The following is a 21,071-nucleotide window of genomic DNA, read 5'->3' as shown; positions in this document are numbered from 1 at the left end:
AGCACCTGGAGGCCCTCCAGCTGGCGGAGAACCCTGGGCTGCAGCACCTGGAGGCCCTCCAGCTGGCGGAGAACCCTGGGCTGCAGCACCTGGAGGCCCTCCAGCTGGTGGAGAACCCTGGGCTGCAGCACCTGGAGGCCCTCCAGCGGGCGGAGAACCCTGGGCTGCAGCACCTGGAGGCCCTCCAGCTGGCGGAGAACCCTGGGCTGCAGCACCTGGAGGCCCTCCAGCTGGCGGAGAACCCTGGGCTGCAGCACCTGGAGGCCCTCCAGCTGGCGGAGAACCCTGGGCTGCAGCACCTGGAGGCCCTCCAGCTGGTGGAGAACCCTGGGCTGCAGCACCTGGAGGCCCTCCAGCTGGCGGAGAACCCTGGGCTGCAGCACCTGGAGGGAGAACCCTGGGCTGCAGCACCTGGAGGCCCTCCAGCTGGTGGAGAACCCTGGGCTGCAGCACCTGGAGGCCCTCCAGCTGGCGGAGAACCCTGGGCTGCAGCACCTGGAGGCCCTCCAGCTGGCGGAGAACCCTGGGCTGCAGCACCTGGAGGCCCTCCAGCTGGTGGAGAACCCTGGGCTGCAGCACCTGGAGGCCCTCCAGCTGGTGGAGAACCCTGGGCTGCAGCACCTGGAGGCCCTCCAGCTGGTGGAGAACCCTGGGCTGCAGCACCTGGAGGCCCTCCAGCTGGCGGAGAACCCTGGGCTGCAGCACCTGGAGGCCCTCCAGCTGGTGGAGAACCCTGGGCTGCAGCACCTGGAGGCCCTCCAGCTGGCGGAGAACCCTGGGCTGCAGCACCTGGAGGCCCTCCAGCTGGTGGAGAACCCTGGGCTGCAGCACCTGGAGGCCCTCCAGCTGGTGGAGAACCCTGGGCTGCAGCACCTGGAGGCCCTCCAGCTGGTGGAGAACCCTGGGCTGCAGCACCTGGAGGCCCTCCAGCTGGTGGAGAACCCTGGGCTGCAGCACCTGGAGGCCCTCCAGCTGGTGGAGAACCCTGGGCTGCAGCACCTGGAGGCCCTCCAGCTGGTGGAGAACCCTGGGCTGCAGCACCTGGAGGCCCTCCAGCTGGCGGAGAACCCTGGGCTGCAGCACCTGGAGGCCCTCCAGCTGGTGGAGAACCCTGGGCTGCAGCACCTGGAGGCCCTCCAGCTGGTGGAGAACCCTGGGCTGCAGCACCTGGAGGCCCTCCAGCTGGTGGAGAACCCTGGGCTGCAGCACCTGGAGGCCCTCCAGCGGGCGGAGAACCCTGGGCTGCAGCACCTGGAGGCCCTCCAGCGGGCGGAGAACCCTGGGCTGCAGCACCTGGAGGCCCTCCAGCTGGTGGAGAACCCTGGGCTGCAGCACCTGGAGGCCCTCCAGCTGGTGGAGAACCCTGGGCTGCAGCACCTGGAGGCCCTCCAGCTGGTGGAGAACCCTGGGCTGCAGCACCTGGAGGCCCTCCAGCTGGTGGAGAACCCTGGGCTGCAGCACCTGGAGGCCCTCCAGCTGGTGGAGGACCCTGGGCTGCAGCACCTGGAGGCCCTCCAGCTGGTGGAGAACCCTGGGCTGCAGCACCTGGAGGCCCTCCAGCTGGTGGAGAACCCTGGGCTGCAGCACCTGGAGGCCCTCCAGCTGGTGGAGAACCCTGGGCTGCAGCACCTGGAGGCCCTCCAGCTGGTGGAGAACCCTGGGCTGCAGCACCTGGAGGCCCTCCAGCTGGTGGAGAACCCTGGGCTGCAGCACCTGGAGGCCCTCCAGCTGGTGGAGAACCCTGGGCTGCAGCACCTGGAGGCCCTCCAGCTGGTGGAGAACCCTGGGCTGCAGCACCTGGAGGCCCTCCAGCTGGTGGAGAACCCTGGGCTGCAGCACCTGGAGGCCCTCCAGCTGGTGGAGAACCCTGGGCTGCAGCACCTGGAGGCCCTCCAGCTGGTGGAGAACCCTGGGCTGCAGCACCTGGAGGCCCTCCAGCTGGTGGAGAACCCTGGGCTGCAGCACCTGGAGGCCCTCCAGCTGGTGGAGAACCCTGGGCTGCAGCACCTGGAGGCCCTCCAGCTGGTGGAGAACCCTGGGCTGCAGCACCTGGAGGCCCTCCAGCTGGTGGAGAACCCTGGGCTGCAGCACCTGGAGGCCCTCCAGCTGGTGGAGAACCCTGGGCTGCAGCACCTGGAGGCCCTCCAGCTGGTGGAGAACCTTGGGCTGCAGCACCTGGAGGCCCTCCACCCTGGGCTGCAGCACCTGGACGCCCTCCAGCTGGCGGAGAACCCTGGGCTGCAGCACCTGGAGGCCCTCCAGCTGGTGGAGAACCCTGGGCTGCAGCACCTGGAGGCTCTCCAGCTGGTGGAGAACCCTGGGCTGCAGCACCTGGAGGCCCTCCAGCTGGTGGAGAACCCTGGGCTGCAGCACCTGGAGGCCCTCCAGCTGGCGGAGAACCCTGGGCTGCAGCACCTGGAGGCCCTCCAGCTGGTGGAGAACCCTGGGCTGCAGCACCTGGAGGCCCTCCAGCTGGTGGAGAACCCTGGGCTGCAGCACCTGGAGGCCCTCCAGCTGGTGGAGAACCCTGGGCTGCAGCACCTGGAGGCCCTCCAGCTGGTGGAGAACCCTGGGCTGCAGCACCTGGAGGCCCTCCAGCTGGTGGAGAACCCTGGGCTGCAGCACCTGGAGGCCCTCCAGCTGGTGGAGGACCCTGGGCTGCAGCACCTGGAGGCCCTCCAGCTGGTGGAGAACCCTGGGCTGCAGCACCTGGAGGCCCTCCAGCTGAACCCTGGGCTGCACCACCTGGAGGCCCTCCAGCTGGTGGCGGACCCTGGGCTGCAGCACCTGGAGGCCCTCAGCAGCTGCAGCACCTGGAGGCCCTCCAGCTGGTGGAGGACCCTGGGCTGCAGCACCTGGAGGCCCTCCAGCTGGTGGAGAACCCTGGGCTGCAGCACCTGGAGGCCGTGTCTTAATCCCGCCTCACCCCGTTAAAATACAACCTATTTTCCAACCTGAAGTCTGAAATGGCTCAGCAGTTCGTGAATTTTAGGAAGATAAAACAATCATACATTTTTCATTGTTTATTAAAAATTGAGGTAAAGTTGAGAGGAGCGCAGTTGACTTGTTTATATAATTCTCTTCAACTTTCTTCACCTCATTAATAATACTCAAATACGTGAGTATTGTGGCCACTTTGAAAAAAAAGTACTTGACGCATTTTCTTTCAGTTTAAAAATAACCAGCATTTTGCGTCATTTTATAATCATCGTACGTATGTACTTGGCGTACGTACGATGAAGTACAATATATTCAGTAATACTCAAAATACGTGAAAAAAAAAGTCCTACTTTCAAACAGAACATTAACGTATTTTACTTACTGTTAAGACATATTTTTACCTCAGTAGCAGCAAGTTAATGTTCAATGTTACCCACAATGCTCCACATTATAATATATAATTATAATCTACATCACCGGAGATTATCCTTATGTCTTGATAAATGTTTACACTCCTGCACTAGCCATGAACCTTGTAGAAATACACACAGCCTCCAAAATAGCCACAAGTCTACACGGGGAGGTTTAGAGAAGTTACGTATTACTACAGAAGACCTACGAATGTAAGTGATCCTAATGGTTATAATTATAACTATGATTTTTAAAGAGGTGGACGGGTAAGACAGTGGAAGTCCTCGGTCAGTTGACCAGAAGCTCCAGCTGTGGGTCATCATATAAGACCCTCTCGTCAGGAAACACTTGTCCTGTGTCCTGACGAGCGTTATGCTTACCTGAAGGACACTTGTTTATTACGACTTCTCTGCTGTGCGAGGCTTTAAGGAACGTGTTACTCACACGAAGTAAATACTGACCTTTTTGTTACTCTTTTTCCCCTCAAGGAAGGTTCCTTGATGTTGGTGAGGGGCTCTTGATTTAGGGAATTGGATCTGTGCTCCAGTTCCCCGAATTAAGCCTGAATGCCTTCCACATCCCCCCCCCAGGAGCTGTATAATCCTCCGGGTTTAGCGCTTCCCCCTTGATTATAATAATAATAATAATGTTACGCCTTTTCAGTTATTCCAAACTTAATTGAGACTCTCGATAATAATTTATAACAAAGGAGACCTTTTTTCTACGATTTTCAACTTCACGACCCCACCTCAAGACCTTTTTAGGTAAGACACATACGTATCTTTATTTCGAAACTTACACAGTACGACCCATATGTGTCTTACCTAACAATCTGTCGGTATTTTATACCATTTTAATGTTCAGGTTCCTTGATGCTGGTGAGGGGGCTCTTGATCTAGGGAATTAGATCTGTGCTCCAGTTCCTTGAATTGAGCGCCTTCCATCCCCCCCCCGGAACTGTATAATCCCTACGGGTTTAGCGCTCCCCCATGATAATACTAATAATAATAATAATAATAATTTATCTTAATAATAATTTATCTTAATAATAATATTATCTTAATAATTATAATAATTTATCTTCAGGAAGCTTTATCAAGATGGTCTATCAAACCTCGTTTAGGCGAAATATTGCAATAAAAATCTCTCCTCCTGCTCTGTTTTGTACAACTCTTGTTAACTACGCTAACCTGCGAGGAGTTGTAGTAGTCAACCTGCGAGGAGTTGTAGTAGTCAACCTGCGAGGAGTTGTAGTAGTCAACCTGCGAGGAGTTGTAGTAGTCAACCTGCGAGGAGTTGTAGTAGTCAACCTGCGAGGAGTTGTAGTAGTCAACCTGCGAGGAGTTGTAATAGTCAACCTGCGAGGAGTTGTAGTAGTCAACCTGCAAGGAGTTGTAGTAGTCAACCTGCGAGGAGTTGTAGTAGTCAACCTGCGAGGAGTTGTAGTAGTCAACCTGCGAGGAGTTGTAGTAGTCAACCTGCGAGGAGTTGTAGTAGTCAACCTGCGAGGAGTTGTAGTAGTCAACCTGCGAGGAGTTGTAGTAGTCAACCTGCGAGGAGTTGTAGTAGTCAACCTGCGAGGAGTTGTAGTAGTCAACCTGCGAGGAGTTGTAGTAGTCAACCTGCGAGGAGTTGTAATAGGCTATGGTGTGATGATGGTGTTACTACTGTAAACTCTATGAGGAGTTGTAATAGGCTATGGTGTGATGATGGTGTTACTACTGTAAACTCTATGAGGAGTTGTAATAGGCTATGGTGTGATGATGGTGTTACTACTGTAAAGTCTATGAGGAGTTGTAATAGGCTATGGTGTGATGATGGTGTTACTACTGTAAAGTCTATGAGGAGTTGTAATAGGCTATGGTGTGATGATGGTGTTACTACTGTAAAGTCTATGAGGAGTTGTAATAGGCTATGGTGTGATGATGGTGTTACTACTGTAAAGTCTATGAGGAGTTGTAATAGGCTATGGTGTGATGATGGTGTTACTACTGTAAACTCTATGAGGAGTTGTAATAGGCTATGGTGTGATGATGGTGTTACTACTGTAAACTCTATGAGGAGTTGTAATAGGCTATGGTATGCGTTATACTAGGTTCTCAACACATATGCTGCTACGTATGATAATCTATGTAACTGTATTTGTGTATACCTGATTAAACGTACTTACTGTGGACAGTGTTGACTACACTGAACTCTGCGAGTTGTAATAGGCTATGGTATGGGACTAGTAGCTTCTTCAACTATCTGGAGTAGGCTGCACTTCCAGATCTTGCATGTAGGTTACCAGACTTACAGAGACATCTCTCGCTCACTGTGCTGCCTCACTTATAATTCAGTAGTACTACCTGTGTTTTCTGCCTGAATTGGATGCATCGGTAGTGTGCTGCTGCTGCTGCTCTGTTCTATGTATGGTTACATAGCGGCAACAGAAGACTTTACGTGTGTACTGTTGTTAGTAGGGCTGTACGTTGATAGGAAGGTTGGTGTTGATGGTTTGTCTATATTTGGAGGGGTGCTGGTAGGGATGGATGAGATGTTTGATGGTGATGGAAGGGATGTTGGTAGGAGGAGTAGTAGGAATGATGTTGGTAGTGAATGAATGATTCGTTGCCCCAGGATAGTTGTGGTGGTGGTGGAAGTAATAATGATGAAATTGTGGTAGTGAAGGTGGTGATGGTAGCTTGGATCACAGGTTCTCTAATAACACAGTTCGCCTCGCTGCCTTCCACATGCACACATGATTTGACAGTAGGCCTACTGGTGCCAGCTTGGGCCTTCCTGGCCTCCTTACACCACACAGTCTAGATTGCTGCCTCCCACATATTGATTCCTGGCATGGCTGTCACCCTCACCAGCACCACCCACAACCTCCACGCCCACATTAATCTACCCACACTCCCATAAAACAAGAATCCCACGTTCTTTGCTTTACAGTTAAATGGGGGATATTTAGGACTGGGAGAGGGAGAGGAGATGGGAGACCATGGGCGGGGAAGACTCTGGTAAAAATCGCAGTGTGAGGTTCTGTGGGCGGCGCGGGCGTGGAGTTGCGTACAAGGTCTGAGCCACCCGGGCCTGGCCCTCTATATCGATTTCGCCAACTCCCCACAGATGTGTCCCTCTCTCTGATTGGAGGAGAGTTGGCATTGATCAGCGGAGGGACCAATGGCGGGATGTGTTAGAGTGCTGGTATGTAGGCTACTGGTGTTGAGGGAATCTGTGTGCTGGAGAAGCAAGAAGTCTCCCAAGCACGGGGCTTTTCCTCAGACAGCAGCCGCCACAGTCGCTGAGTAACCTAGGAGTGTAATTTGGGTGTTTAGGGCGGGCAGAGAGTGCCAGCAGTGCCCTGGACACTAAGCTCTACAGTGTCATAGTCTACCACTGTGGTGGCACTGTATTGATTTTCCAGTGTGAGGCTACCATCTTTCAGTGCAGCGGCAGGCGGCCACACTCCAGCATGCACTCGTAAAACATTCGCCCACTCTCACACTCCAACAACCACTAGCACCCCTCTCACTCCTCTCCAAAAGCTAAGCAGGTGAGTGGGCAAGCCTGCCCAAGACGGCAAAGGGGTAATCAGAGGGCAGGGATGAGCAGTTCAGAAGGTATATTTGTGAAACAGTGGGCGAGGGATGAGGCAATGGTGCCTAGGTCAGCTGGTCTCCGCCAACCTACCCACCAGCCGGAAATCCAACATACGTTTGCGTGGTAAAACGCGTCATTCGCTGCCCATACATAGTGCGGTGTGTGGCTCACAACATGTGTGGTTTAAACAGTGTGTGGAGAACAGAGTAGTGGCCAGCCGTAGGAAAATGGTGCATGTTAATCAATGAAGTCTTTGGTTGTCCTGAGTTGGTGGGTGTTAGTGTGTTGGTTGGTGTTACACTGTGTGTTGTGGGTGTTACACTGTGTGTTGTGGTGGGTGTTACACTGTGTGTTGTGGTGGGTGTTACACTGTGTGTTGTGATGGGTGTTACACTGTGTTAGTAGTGGCTGTTACACTGTGTGTTGTGGTGGGTGTTACACTGTGTGTTGTGGTGGGTGTTACACTGTGTTAGTGGTGGGTGTTACACTGTGTTAGTAGTGGCTGTTACACTGTGTGTTGTGGTGGGTGTTACACTATATTGTGGTGCATGTTATACTGTGTTAGTGGTGGGTGTTACATTGTGTGTTGGTGGGTGTTACACTGTGTTGTGGTGGGTGTTACACCGTGTTAGTGGTGGGTGTTACACTGAGTGTTAGTGGTGGGTGTTACATTGTGTGTTGGTGGGTGTTACACTGTGTTGTGGTGGGTGTTACACCGTGTGTTAGTGGTGGGTGTTACACTGTGTGTTAGTGGTGGGTGTTACACCGTGTGTTAGTGGTAGGTGTTACACTGTGTGTTAGTGGTGGGTGTTACACTGAGTGTTAGTGGTGGGTGTTACACTGTGTGTTGTGGTGGGTGTTACACTATGTATTGTGGTGCGTGTTACACTGTGTTAGTGGTGGGTGTTACATTGTGTGTTGGTGGGTGTTACACTGTGTATTGTGGTGCGTGTTACACTGTGTTAGTGGTGGGTGTTACATTGTGTGTTGGTGGGTGTTACACTGTGTTGTGGTGGGTGTTACACCGTGTGTTAGTGGTGGGTGTTACACTGTGTGTTAGTGGTGGGTGTTACACTGAGTGTTAGTGGTGGGTGTTACATTGTGTGTTGTGGTGGGTGCTACACTGTGTGTTAGTGGTGGGTGTTACACAGTGTTGGTGGGTGTTACAATGTGTGTTTGTGAGTGTTACACTGTGTTTTGGTGGTGGGTGTTACATTGTGTTGGTGGGTGTTACACTGTGTTGGTGGATATTACACTGTGTATTGGTGATGGGTGTTACATTATGTGTTGGTGGTGGGTGTTACACTGTGTGCTGCTGGTGGGTGTTACACTGTGTGTTTGTGAGTGTTACGCTGTGTATTGGTGGTGGGTGTTATATTGTGCTGGTGGGTGTTACACTATGTGTTGGTGAGTGTTACACTGTGCTGGTGGTGGGTGGTACACTGTGTGTTGGTGGTGGGTGGTACACTGTGTGCTGGTGGTGGGTGTTACATTGTGTGTTGGTGGTGGGTGTTACACTGTGTGCTGGTGGTGTGTGTTACACTGTGTGTTGGTGGTGGGTGTTACACTGTGTGTTGGTGGGTGTTACACTGTGTTGGTGGGTGTTACACTGTGTGTTGGTGGGTGTTACACTGTGTGTTGGTGGGTGTTACACTGTGTGTTGATGGGTGTTAGACTGTATTGGTGGTGGATGTTACACTGTGTTAGTGGTGGGTGTTACACTGTGTTGGTGGGTGTTACACTGTGTGTTGGTGGGTGTTATACTGTGTTAGTGGTGGGTGTTACACTGTGTGTTGGTGGGTATTACACTGTGTTAGTGGTGGGAGTTACACTATGTTAGTGGTGGGTGTTACACTGTGTGTTGGTGGGTATTACACTGTTAGTGGTGGGTGTTACACTGTGTTAATGGTGGGTGTTACATTGTGTTAGTGGTGGGTGTTACATTGTGTTAATGGTGGGCGTTACACTGTGTGTTGGTGGTGGGTGTTGCACTGTGTGTTGGTGGTGGGTGTTACACTGTGTGTTGGTGGTAGGTGTTACACTGTATGCTGGTGTTACACTGTGTGTTGGTGGTGGGTGTTACACTATGTGTTTGTGGTGGGTGTTACACTGTGTGTTGGTGGTAGGTGTTACACTGTGTTGGTGGGTGTTACAACGTGTTTTGGTGAGTGTTACACTGTGTTGGTGGGTGTTACACTGTGCTGGTGAGTGTTACACTGTGTTGGTGGGTTTTACACTGTGCTGGTGAGTGTTACACTTTTTTGGTGGGTGTTACACTGTATTACAATATTTCTGGTGTTTAGCTGTGTGTCTGGTGAATGTTACACTGTGCTGGATGTTACAATATGTCTGATGGGTTTACACTGTGTGTCCTGTGGGTATTATTCTGTGTTAGTGTTACAGTGTGTGTGTCTAGTGTGTTAATAGAACGGAATATGATACGGAAATATAGATGGAATCGCAAAAGAAAAGACGTGAGCTAAAGGACTGGAGAGCGGAAGAGCCTCCACAACTTATAGCTATCACAGAGACAAAATTCTCAGGGATGATATCCGATGAAATATTTCCAGAGGAGTAAATCATTGTAAGGAAGGGAGAGAGAGAGAGAGAGAGAGAGAGAGAGAGAGAGAGAGAGAGAGAGAGAGAGAGAGAGAGAGAGAGCGGTAATTACGACCAGGGGAAGCCAATGTAGTAACGAAGCAGTGACTGAAAACAGGAGACACTGCCGGTAGCACTAGGGACGGGCAGTGACATAATACACGTCCAATGGAAAGTAATTCAGAGGATGGGACCATTGTTCCTAAGGATAGACATGGTTGACTAGCTCGTGCTGGTCCTGAGTGGTGGTAGTGAAGATAAAGGTATTGGGGGTGGTGATGAGAACGAGTGTTGTGGTGGTTGAAGATGGATGGTGGTTGTGGTGAGGCAGTGGTGGGTGGATGGGGTACATGATGTGATGGTGGGGATTATGGTGGAGATGGAACTTTGATAGTGGAGGGTAGTGGTGATGATGGTGGGGTAGTTGATATACTGTTGTGGTCTGTGAGGATGGTGGTGATGGATAGTAATGGGATGATGCCAGTGAATGAGGTGATATGTAGGATGATAAATGGCAGTGGAGATAATAGGAGTAACAGTTGTTAGGGAGGGGGAGGGTAGAGGTGGTGGTGGTGGTGGTGGTGGTGGTGGTCGTGGTGGTCGTGGTGGGTGATGTGATTGTGGGTGTCGTAGTGGTGGTGGTGGTGGTAGTGAATGGAGGTTTGTGGGTGTGGTATTAGTGAGAAGATTTGGTACTGGTGAGGTATTGGTAGTTGTGGTTGGGGCTAGTGGGGGTGTGGTAATGGATTTAGGGGTGGTGGGCGGGTATTTGTGAGGGGTGGTGGTGGTTAGGGTGGTTGGTGTAGACGGAAGTGGGTGTGGTGGTAGAGGTGGTAGATAGTGGTTGTTATGTGTACACCCACAGTGTGTTACCACAGCTTTCTTTGTGATAGTTACAGAGTATAAACACCTGTTGTGTACACTAAGTGTACATATACATATATTTGGTGCACGAAAGACATTCCTGTAATCATCTTAGCTGTAAGTACGGTAACCAGTGCCATCTAGTAGTGGTATTCAACCTCAGATCGTCTGGTAACTGCCAGGTTGCTGCGGCATTCTGACTTATTGGGGAAAAGTTGAGGAGATAGTTCGATTACTTCGTTTGTGGTCAGTGTTCCAGCCCTCTAAGACTCTCTTAGACTATCATCTAGCAGTAAGCGCCTTTAAGAATCTCTTTTATATACACGATTATATCCGAGTCTAACTTCTTTCCTTGTTGAGTTGTATTTGTTGCTGTTAAGTTGTTTATATCACAACACAGCGTTACTGCAGATCTACAACTGTAGTTCTGGAGTTATAAAAGCACTTCACCTCTCCATCACATAGGTTTACATTCCATCACACAAGGATGGGTTGACACTACAACACAGAATGGGTTTACACTCCGTCACAAAAGATGGGTTTACACTTCATTACACAGGATGGGTTTACACTCTTCGCACAAGATGAGTTTACTTCTGAGGTTATGAAATCCATCATCCTGAATTGATCACTTGAGTAACCCTATAAGAATATCATGAGACATCCCACTATGTGTTCAGTAACTCCAGTAGCTCCGAAGGTTTCCTTCCAGCAGGGCTTGAGTCGAAGAAGACTACCCAAATAACCCTCACATAGGAGAGAGGAGCTTACGACGACGTTACGGTCCGACCTGGACCATTTACAAAGTCACACTTCGGACCGAAACGTAGTCGTAAGCTCTACTCTCCTATGTGCGGGTTATATATGTATAGTTCCAGTCACGGTATTGTACCTTTGTGCTCCTTACGCAGATTATTAACACAGAGGGTTAATAACCCAGAGGGTTAATAATCTGTGAGTTTTAGGAATCACTTTCCATGGAGTTCAAACCCCATCCGTTCCGTGATTACACACACTTGCAATGTTAGGAAACTATTAAGGAGTAGAGTCAGTCATTAACTCAGTACGGAGTTAATGACTGACCTGTATATATACTAGACTGTGGAAGAAATCACAATAAACGCGTGACTGCAAATATGAGCAAAAATAACAGCGAAAATAGAAAATAATGTCTGAGCGTTTTCATGTGTTTACACACATCCTCAAGTTTTATTTTCTATTTTCACCGTGGTATTCTTTCATAGTAGACTGTAGGATAGGTGTACTGTAGGTGTGGTACACTAGACAGGTGCTCTAAAAATCACTTGACATCACCTGATGGTTTTGTAATGGCGGCTTAGGATTACTTTGGCTAAAACTTTAGAGATGCTAAAACTCCCGGTGTTCTGCGCAAGTGGATTACCAAGCCTGATAACTGCTGATCTTAGGCAATGACGTCTCTGTACATCCTCTTTCTTAAGATGAGTCTGTCTAATAATTGCTGATCTTAGGCAGTGATGTTCCTGTACATTCTCTTCTTTAAGATAAGTTTATACCCGTATAACACAAGTATTGTTAATATTATAATATAACTGGCGTAATTGTTTACTATCACGTGTGTCTAAATCCTTGGTTGTCTAGCTAACATAATTAATGTTTATCGCAGCGCACACATGGTTCTGCAAATACTTCAGCCTTGTATCAAGAAGGATTTCCGTTTTCTCTTGACTGTGGCGCTGGTGGTATTAGGGAAGCATTGCACATGTTGCTTCCCCTTTTTCTGTTTGGCAGAACTACATATCTGATCAGTATTTGTCAGTCTTTGGGGAGTGTTGATGATGCATCATACACGTCGCCTACAGTCACTGATGAAGCGGGAAAGGAAGAGCAGCTCAGTGAAGACCTGCTCGAAGAAATTACACTCCTCCTCGAAGTATTCAGGGCTGCGCACCCTGTTGGCGTCAAGCTCTGAGTGGAAGAAGGAGCCAAGGCCGGGCCACCACTTGGAAAAGGTCCGGGCCGTGAGAATACCGGTGAATCTTTAATAATAATAATAATGAGTGGAAGAGCAGCAGATCATCATTGTTGGTAGGCTTCTGATACACTGTGAATACCAGCTTGTTACTTCACTTATATACAAGAATAAGGGAGGAAATGCTGTTTTCATACTCCTCTTGCGTGAACGTGGTTAAAAGTTCACTCATATTCTGCTGGAGATCCGTGAAATTGAATCTCCTTGGCATTGTTATTACGTGTCGTAGCCAGGTCACATATGTCAGGACTGACTGTGAGAAATGTTATGTGCTTCCCGGTGTTACATGCACAAGTTGGTCAGCGCCGTGCTGATGAGGGAATCCCATCACCAATCTAACATTGCCTGTACATGGAGGTACCAGAGGAAAAGCAATTAAGCTTAATTTATAGTTCAGTCAGGTCGACGAAATCTCCCCTCGCTGGAGGTGAAAGGTCAAGGTAGTCATTGACCTTTCTGCTGAGAAGCTCGATGACCTGCATTGTAGGAACGTTCATACGTGGGGAATCTTCATCTAAACTGACTAACTTCTTGTTTCTAATGTTGTTATATATGACACAGATAATCAGATCCCCTAAATGCTTCGGCTGAGCGTTACTAACAGTACTCCTGTTGCCGGATGTGACGGGTCTTAACAGAATATTGGCTTTATGGATCTCCTAAAGCACATACATTCTCGTTAGTCTGTGGTTAGTGAGAATGAAGTGAAGAATCGTCTTACCTTGCTTCTTCTTTTTAAGAATCTAAGAGTAGAAAAGAATATCGTCAACAGGTTCTTTAACTTACCACAGTGCAAAGGATCGTAGGTGACAATATCATTTAAGTTAATTCATCACCTTGCAGTTGTTGTCTACGTGATAAAGCATGACAATACTATCTCCTTTGTCCGCAGCAGTGATAAATATTCTCATCCTTAGCTACGTTCTGAAGGACATAGATGTAGCAGCGAGGTAGCACAGGTTCTGATGTCTCCGTAGTGGCTGTTACAATGACTCTGGCAGTGACTGGTGTAGAGCTTCAGGCCTGAGCAGAGTGATATGATGGCTACGGTACCGAAAATGACTTTTTACTGGTGATGTCTGGCCTCCTTCTGCCGTATTGATGATATCAATACTACTTGTGTTATGTATAGGATAGTCACGACCATTAAATAAAACACAGTGAGATCAGACTCATCTTAAAAGGAGATTACACAGACGTTATTGCTTATGAATAGCAGCTATCAGTCTTGGCAATACAGTTGTGCACAACACTGGGAGTTTTAGTATCGACAAAGTTTTAATAAAGTCACCAAGACACAGCAGCAGGAGAGAGGAATTTTGTTATTTTTTGCACCTGATTAGAGCGTTCCCACCTACACTACACCTGTCTTACAATCTACTCTGTGCACCCATGTTTTTTCCTAACTTTCCTACCGTTGCACCTGTGTCTTATTTTATACATTTGACGGTATTATACCGTGTGGGAGACAACCCAAGACAAGATAACAACAATGAAAATGAGACTGTATATTTCAGTTGCCAGTTGGATTCCTTATCAGCAAAATGTGCAGTACAAGATGGCTACACACACACACACACACACACACACACACACACACACACACACACACACACACACACACACACACACACACACACACACACACACACACACACTCACAAACACACACACACACACACACACACACACACACACACACACACACACACACACACACACACACACACACACACACACACACACACAAACAAATACACATATTATTATTAGTAGTAGTAGTAGTATTTCTACAAGTACATGTACCGTGAACAGTATATACAGCCCTAGTTGTCATCAATGACATACCATATAGAAAACCCCTGGTTATACAGAGCATTTCGGGCAAATAAGGTAAATTTTGTCGCTATGATGCGACCTACATCAGTCAGCTAACACTCAGGTACCTGTTTACTACTAGGTGAACAGTAACAACAGGCGTCTTAAGGAAACACGCCCGAATGTTTCCACCCGTACCAAGGGGTGTGAGCTCAGTGCTCTAGAATACTTTTCCGTTTATTAGATTTCCTAGGGCAAGTCCGCTTTATAAAAACCCAACGAAGTTCCCCAATACAGGGAACACATTACTCATTTTCTTTAATGAGGTCGTGTTGATGACGTCTAGTCGACTGATCACACCGGACACTAACCGCCCGGACTGTCCACTGTGGCTCTAACTTCTGCGTTTTTATAGTGTGATATCTGAATATGTTCCTCTCTCCTGCCTACATATCCTGCAGCCACCGGGTATGATCTATTAGATCTGATAAAGCCTGATGTACTGGCCAAACTAGTGTAAATAATGTTACCAGTTGTTGCTGGTGGTTTATAAGGGATATTACGGTTTGTGCCGTACCTTATCCCTGTGTCTTAACTTGCCTCATACGACAAGAGTAATTAAGTTTATTTAGGTACAGGTACACATAAATACCATTATACAAATTATCATACATAGTAGCATATGTGTAAATTACCAAGGATAACCCAAAACAGTCAGATAAAGTGACTTTATACCATCGGGGGCCTTGAAAACCACCGTGCCCTGAGCCGTCCGAGCCCTTAAAAACAACAACAACGTGACGGTGATGAATCTAGGGAAGGAGGATGGTGGATCCAGTTCCTAGGAATAAGAACCCTTTACCAGCAAGAGAGCTCCCCACGCCAGCAGAGTGAATGAGGTATTAACACAGGTTCAGGCGCCTCGTTAAATCCGGTTCAAAGGCGCTAATGACTGGCATTCAGTTAGGCAAAGGTCGAGATTGCTGCTCTTAACAAGGATTACATTTGTGGAATAGGCTTGGCATAACGTTTAGCTCTTCTGTTTACATAATAAAAATTATTATTATTATTATTAATTTTTGTTATTATTATTGGTAGTAGTAGTAACAACAATAATAAATAATAATAATAATAATAATAATAATTATTGTTATTATTAGTAGTAGTAGTAGTGACTATAATAGCAATAATAATAGTAACAACAATAAATAATAATAATAATAATAATAATAATAATAATAATAATAATAATAATAATAATAATAATATTATTATTATTATTATTATTATTATTATTATAATGTAGACTAGGCAGGGTTATATATCTCACCTGTGTTACTCGTTTGTATCAGCCACAGGTGATGACATCCCAACATGATTGTGATAATCACTTTTGCTCACTGGTAACACCTTTGATGCATAACGGAAGTACCCGGGTACGATCCTGAGGTGGGGGAAGACACTGGCCAAGTTTCCTCACCCGTGTTACCCGTTTGCCTAAATAGGTACGCGGGTATTTTTCAGACCGTTATTGGTGGAATCCTGGGGAACAGTACCAAAGGACCACTGTGGAAATAAGCCACCCTAACGTGAACACCAGAAGTATGCTGTTACACTACTCTATGATAGTTATACAGTGTGAACACCAGAAGTATGCTGTTACACTACTCTATGATAGTTATACAGTGTGAACACCACAAGTATGCTGTTACACTACTACCACAAGTATGCTGTTACACTACTCTATGATAGTTATACAGTGTGAACACCACAAGTATGCTGTTACACTACTCTATGATAGTTACACAGTGTGAACACCAGAAGTATGCTGTTACACTACTCTATGATAGTTACACAGTGTGAAAACCAGAAGTATGCTGTTACACTACTCTATGATAGTTATACAGTGTGAACACCAGAAGTATGCTGTTACACTACTCTATGATAGTTATACAGTGTGAACACCAGAAGTATGCTGTTACACTACTCTATGATAGTTATACAGTGTGAACACCAGAAGTATGCTGTTACACTACTCTATGATAGTTATACAGTGTGAACACCAGAAGTATGCTGTTACACTACTCTATGATAGTTACACAGTTACACTACTCTATGTGCTATACAAAACCAGAAGTATGCTGTTACACTACTCTATGATAGTTACACAGTGTGAACACCAGAAGTATGCTGTTACACTACTCTATGATAGTTACACAGTGTGAACACCAGAAGTATGCTGTTACACTACTCTATGATAGTTATACAGTGTGAACACCAGAAGTATGCTGTTACACTACTCTGTATGATAGTTACACAGTGTGAACACCAGAAGTATGCTGTTACACTACTTTATGATAGTTATACAGTGTGAACACCAGCAGTGTGTTGTTACACTACTCTGTATGATAGTTACACAGTGTGAACACCAGAAGTATGCTGTTACACTACTCTATGATAGTTACACAGTGTGAACACCAGAAGTATACTGTTACACTACTCTCTATGATAGTTACACAGTGTGAACACCAGAAGTATACTGTTACACTACTCTCTATGATAGTTACACAGTGTGAACACCAGAAGTATGCTGTTACACTACTCTATGATAGTTACACAGTGTGAACACCAGAAGTATGCTGTTACACTATGATAGTTACACAGTGTGAACACCAGAAGTATGCTGTTACACTGTGATAGTTACACAGTGTGAACACCAGAAGTATGCTGTTACACTACTCTGTATGATAGTTACACAGTGTGAACACCTGCATTGTGCTGTTACACTACTCTGTATGATAGTTACACTACGAACACCTGCAGTGTGCTGTTACACTACTCTGTATGATAGTTACACAGTGTGAACACCAGAAGTATGCTGTTACACCACTCTGTATGATAGTTACACAGTGTGAACACCTGCAGTGTGCTGTTACACTACTCTGTATGATAGTTACACAGTGTGAACACCTGCAGTGTGCTGTTGCACTATGTATGATAATTACACAGTGTGAACACCTGCAGTGTGCTGTTACACTACTCTGTATGATAGTTACACGGTGTGAACACCTGCAGTGTGCTGTTACACTACTCTGTATGATAGTTACACAGTGTGGACACCTGCAGTGTGCTGTTACACTACTCTGTATGATAGTTACACAGTGTGGACACCTGCAGTGTGTTACACTACTCTGTATGATAGTTACACTGAACACCTGCAGTGTGCTGTATGATAGTTACACAGTGTGGACACCTGCAGTGTGCTGTTACACTACTCTGTATGATAGTTACACAGTGTGGACACCTGCAGTGTGCTGTTACACTACTCTGTATGATAGTTACACAGTGTGGACACCTGCAGTGTGCTGTTACACTACTCTGTATGATAGTTACACAGTGTGGACACCTGCAGTGTGCTGTTACACTACTTTGATGTGTTGTTATTGGTGGTGGTGGTGTTTAGTACACACCGACAACACAGTACTGCTCTCTGGGTTAGTTTAACTTGCTACCTCAACTCTAACTTGGTGTCTCTGTTTGACACACACACACTCAGATGAGTCACAGGGGTTTTAGGAAGTATTTCTTCAGCCATAGAGTTGTCAGGAAGTGGAACAGTCTGGAGACTGATGTAGCAGAAGCAGGATCCATACATAGCTTTAAGAAGAGGTACGATAACGCTCATGGAGCAGGGAGAGAGTGGACCTAGTAGTGACCAGCGAAGAGGTGGGGCCAGGAGCTGTAAATCGACCCCCTGCAACCACAATTAGATGAGTACAATTAGTGAGTACACACACACACACACACCCACACTAGGGGCCAAATTAAGAGGCACGTAAGATCCCCCGTCTTCTAATAACATGTTAATTTTTCCACTATAATCTACCTTGTCCATAATTACTATCACATTTTCTTAGTCTGTTTCGTAAGGTGAAGTCCAGGATCTTTACTTAATTCATGGTATAACTTAACAAATCTTTGAGGACAATTGTGTTGCAGAGGTCTGCAACATACGTGCCTCCTCCGGTATATCGTCCGAGAAACTCTACGGTCATTCCCAGCCAGATTTCACAACCATCAAACAGTGCTACAGGAAATTTTTCAGGCTGTAGTGATGACAAGAATAGATAAGTGAAGAAATGGAATAGATAGAGCAGAGGAAACAGCTGTTGGTAGATAGGACGAGATAGGTAAAAAGGAGTAAATAACGTGACAATACACAAATAGAGGAATTAGACACGGGAATATTAACAAGGTCTTAAGGATATCTCTCCAAGAGAGAACCCGCAGTAATGGATTTAAATTAGATAAGTTTAGATTTAGAAAGGACATAGGAAAGTATTGGTTTGGAAATAGGGTAGTTGATGAGTGGAACAGTCTACCTAGTTGGGTTATTGAGGCTAGGACTTTGGGTAGTTTCAAATTTAGGTTGGATAAATACATGAGTGGGATGGGTTGGATTTGAGTAAACTTGCACATCAGAGCTTATTTCTTGGGTAGCATTGAAAATTGGGTAGGTCAAATGTTTGTTAGTGGGATGAATTGTAAAGGACCTGCCTAGTATGGGCCAACAGGCCTGCTGCAGTGTTCCTCCTTTCTTATGTTCTTATGTTCTTATGTGCAACATCTGGGTATCTTTATTGTAGACGTTTCGCCATCCAGTGGCTTTATCAATACAAATTCAAGGATATAATTGGAAAACAATACAACTATATACAAAAGATGAGGTAATCAGTCCCTCAGTCTTGTATATTTTCCTTCATATTATGTCCTTGTATTGTACTGATAAAGTCACTGGATGGCGGAACGTCTACAGATAAAGATACCCAGATGTTGCACGTGTGTCTAATTTTTCATCTTGTCGGTATAGTATACCATTTATGTACAATACATAGATAACCCACACATAGGAGAAAGAAACTTATCACGACGTTTCGGTCCGACTTTGACCGAAACACTAACACACAGAGGTAAGGGAGCCAGTATATATATACATGTACTGCCTTCCTCTCGTATATATACTGGCTCCCGTACCATCATGTGTTAGTGTGTAACTTGTCAGTGCTCCAAGTGGGACCGAAACCTCGTCATAAGTTACTTTCTCCTATGTGCTGGTTAGTTGTGTGTCGAGCACCTGAGGTGTATTTTAAGTGAGTGAGTCTTGTCAGATGTTGTCAGTGACAAGTCTTCCCAACATTGTGATAAGAAAAATTCTTCCAGATATATGGTCTCTGGAATGTTTTATTTACGATATTTCCCTCTTTTCTGTTGTAACATCACGACGTTAATAGTGGAACAAGAAGCCTTGATAACTGCTGCTGTTTTAGTGTTAGTCTGTGTTAATATAAGAACGTAGGAAGGAGCACTGATTTACGATCTTTCCCTCTTTTCTGTTGTAACATCACGGCGTTAATAGTGGAACAAGAAGCCTTGATAACTGCTGCTGTTTTAGTGTTAGCCTGTGTTAATATAAGAACGTAGGAAGGAGCACTGCAGCAGGCCTACTGGCCCATGCTACGCAGGTCCAAATCATACCCACTTAAGAAGGAAGATGCGCTGCAGCAGGCCTACTGGCCCATGCTCGGCAGGTCCAAGTCACACCCACTTATGAAGGAGCACTGCAGCAGACCTACTGGCCCATGTTAGGCAGGTCCAAGTCATACCTACTTAAGAAGGAAGGACGCTACTCAAGACCTACTGGCCCATGCAGGCAGATCCAAGTCATACCCACTTAAGAAGGAAGGAACACTGCAGCAGACCTACTGGCCCATGCAAGGCAGATCCAAGTCATACCCACTTAAGAAGGAAGAAGCACTGCAGCACGCCTACTGGCCCATGCTAGGCAAATCCAGCTCACACCGACCCCTAGTTTTAAAACTACTCAAGGATTTCATTTCAGTGTCTTGGGAGTTTGTTCCACATATTCACAACTCGATTACCAAACCATTGTTTTCCTGTAACCTTTCATAAGAACATAAGAAAGGAGGAACACTCCAACTTGACCCCGTTGCTGTGAGTCGTGTCTTGGTTAGATATTTTAACGCGTTATTTACATCAAGGCCGGACTTGAGTCCTGGAGATGGGAAGTACAGTGTCTGCACTCTGAAGGAGGGGTGTTTATGTTGCAGTTTAAAAACTGTAGTGTAAAGCACCCTTCTGGCAAGACAGTGATGGAGTGAATGATGGTGAAAGTTTTTCTTTTTCGGGCCACCCTGCCTTGGTGGGAATCGGCCAGTGTGATAATAAAAAAAAAATATTTATATCTCCTTTATTTATTCCTGTGACATGTTATAGCATGTCTCCAGACAATAGCAATAACCCACGAGTGACTAAGGAGAGTGTATGAGGCGTTTTGGAGAACGTAGTGACAAAACACTATCTACCTCTACTTATATACGTAAATGGTTATAACTGACCATAATTTTTAAAGGGGTGGACCGGTAAGCCAGCGGAAGGCCTCAGTCAGATGACCAAAAGCTCCAATGGCGGGTCATCATCTAAGACCTACGTCAGGAAACACTTGTCCTGTTTCCCGACGAACTTTACCTAACCTACTTCTACTTCTGGTATAAAATACCGACACGATTTGAGAGGGACCTTACAGGTCCGTCTCAAATCCAACCTACCCAATATTCTCCACCTGACTCTCCATCCTATAAATACCCATGTTCTATTCACTCAGGTAGATCTGTGTGGGCGAAACGTAGTCCATAAAGGATCACATTATACTGCATTTGTGTTTATGTTTCTACATTCAGTACAAGAGGATAAACATTCTGGGCCGCAGATTTTTGTTTAGGGAACGCCGCTAACTAGGAGGAAGTTGGTTGTTCTTCAGGAT

At 46.7% G+C, this 21,071-nt stretch overlaps 1 protein-coding gene across 7 annotated transcripts in view; it reads left to right on the top strand.

Annotated features, from left to right (window-relative positions):
• Positions 1-6,540: 6,540 nt before the first annotated feature.
• Syt1 (Synaptotagmin 1) overlaps positions 6,541-21,071 on the top strand; it is a 158,421-nt gene continuing 143,890 nt past the window's right edge. For 4 of the 7 annotated variants that reach the window (XM_070101017.1, XM_070101016.1, XM_070101014.1 and 1 more), the window contains exon 1: positions 6,541-6,892. The gene's annotated coding sequence lies outside the window, so the exon portion shown is untranslated. The remainder of the gene's footprint in view (positions 6,893-21,071) is intronic. The other 3 variants (XM_070101018.1, XM_070101013.1, XM_070101015.1) reach the window with 2 other exon arrangements.

The sequence above is a fragment of the Cherax quadricarinatus genome, chromosome 75 (assembly GCF_038502225.1).
Source record: "Cherax quadricarinatus isolate ZL_2023a chromosome 75, ASM3850222v1, whole genome shotgun sequence".
Classification (NCBI taxonomy): domain Eukaryota; kingdom Metazoa; phylum Arthropoda; class Malacostraca; order Decapoda; family Parastacidae; genus Cherax; species Cherax quadricarinatus.
Note: the sequence above shows the minus strand (reverse complement) of the source record. Positions and strands in the feature narration are given on the sequence as shown.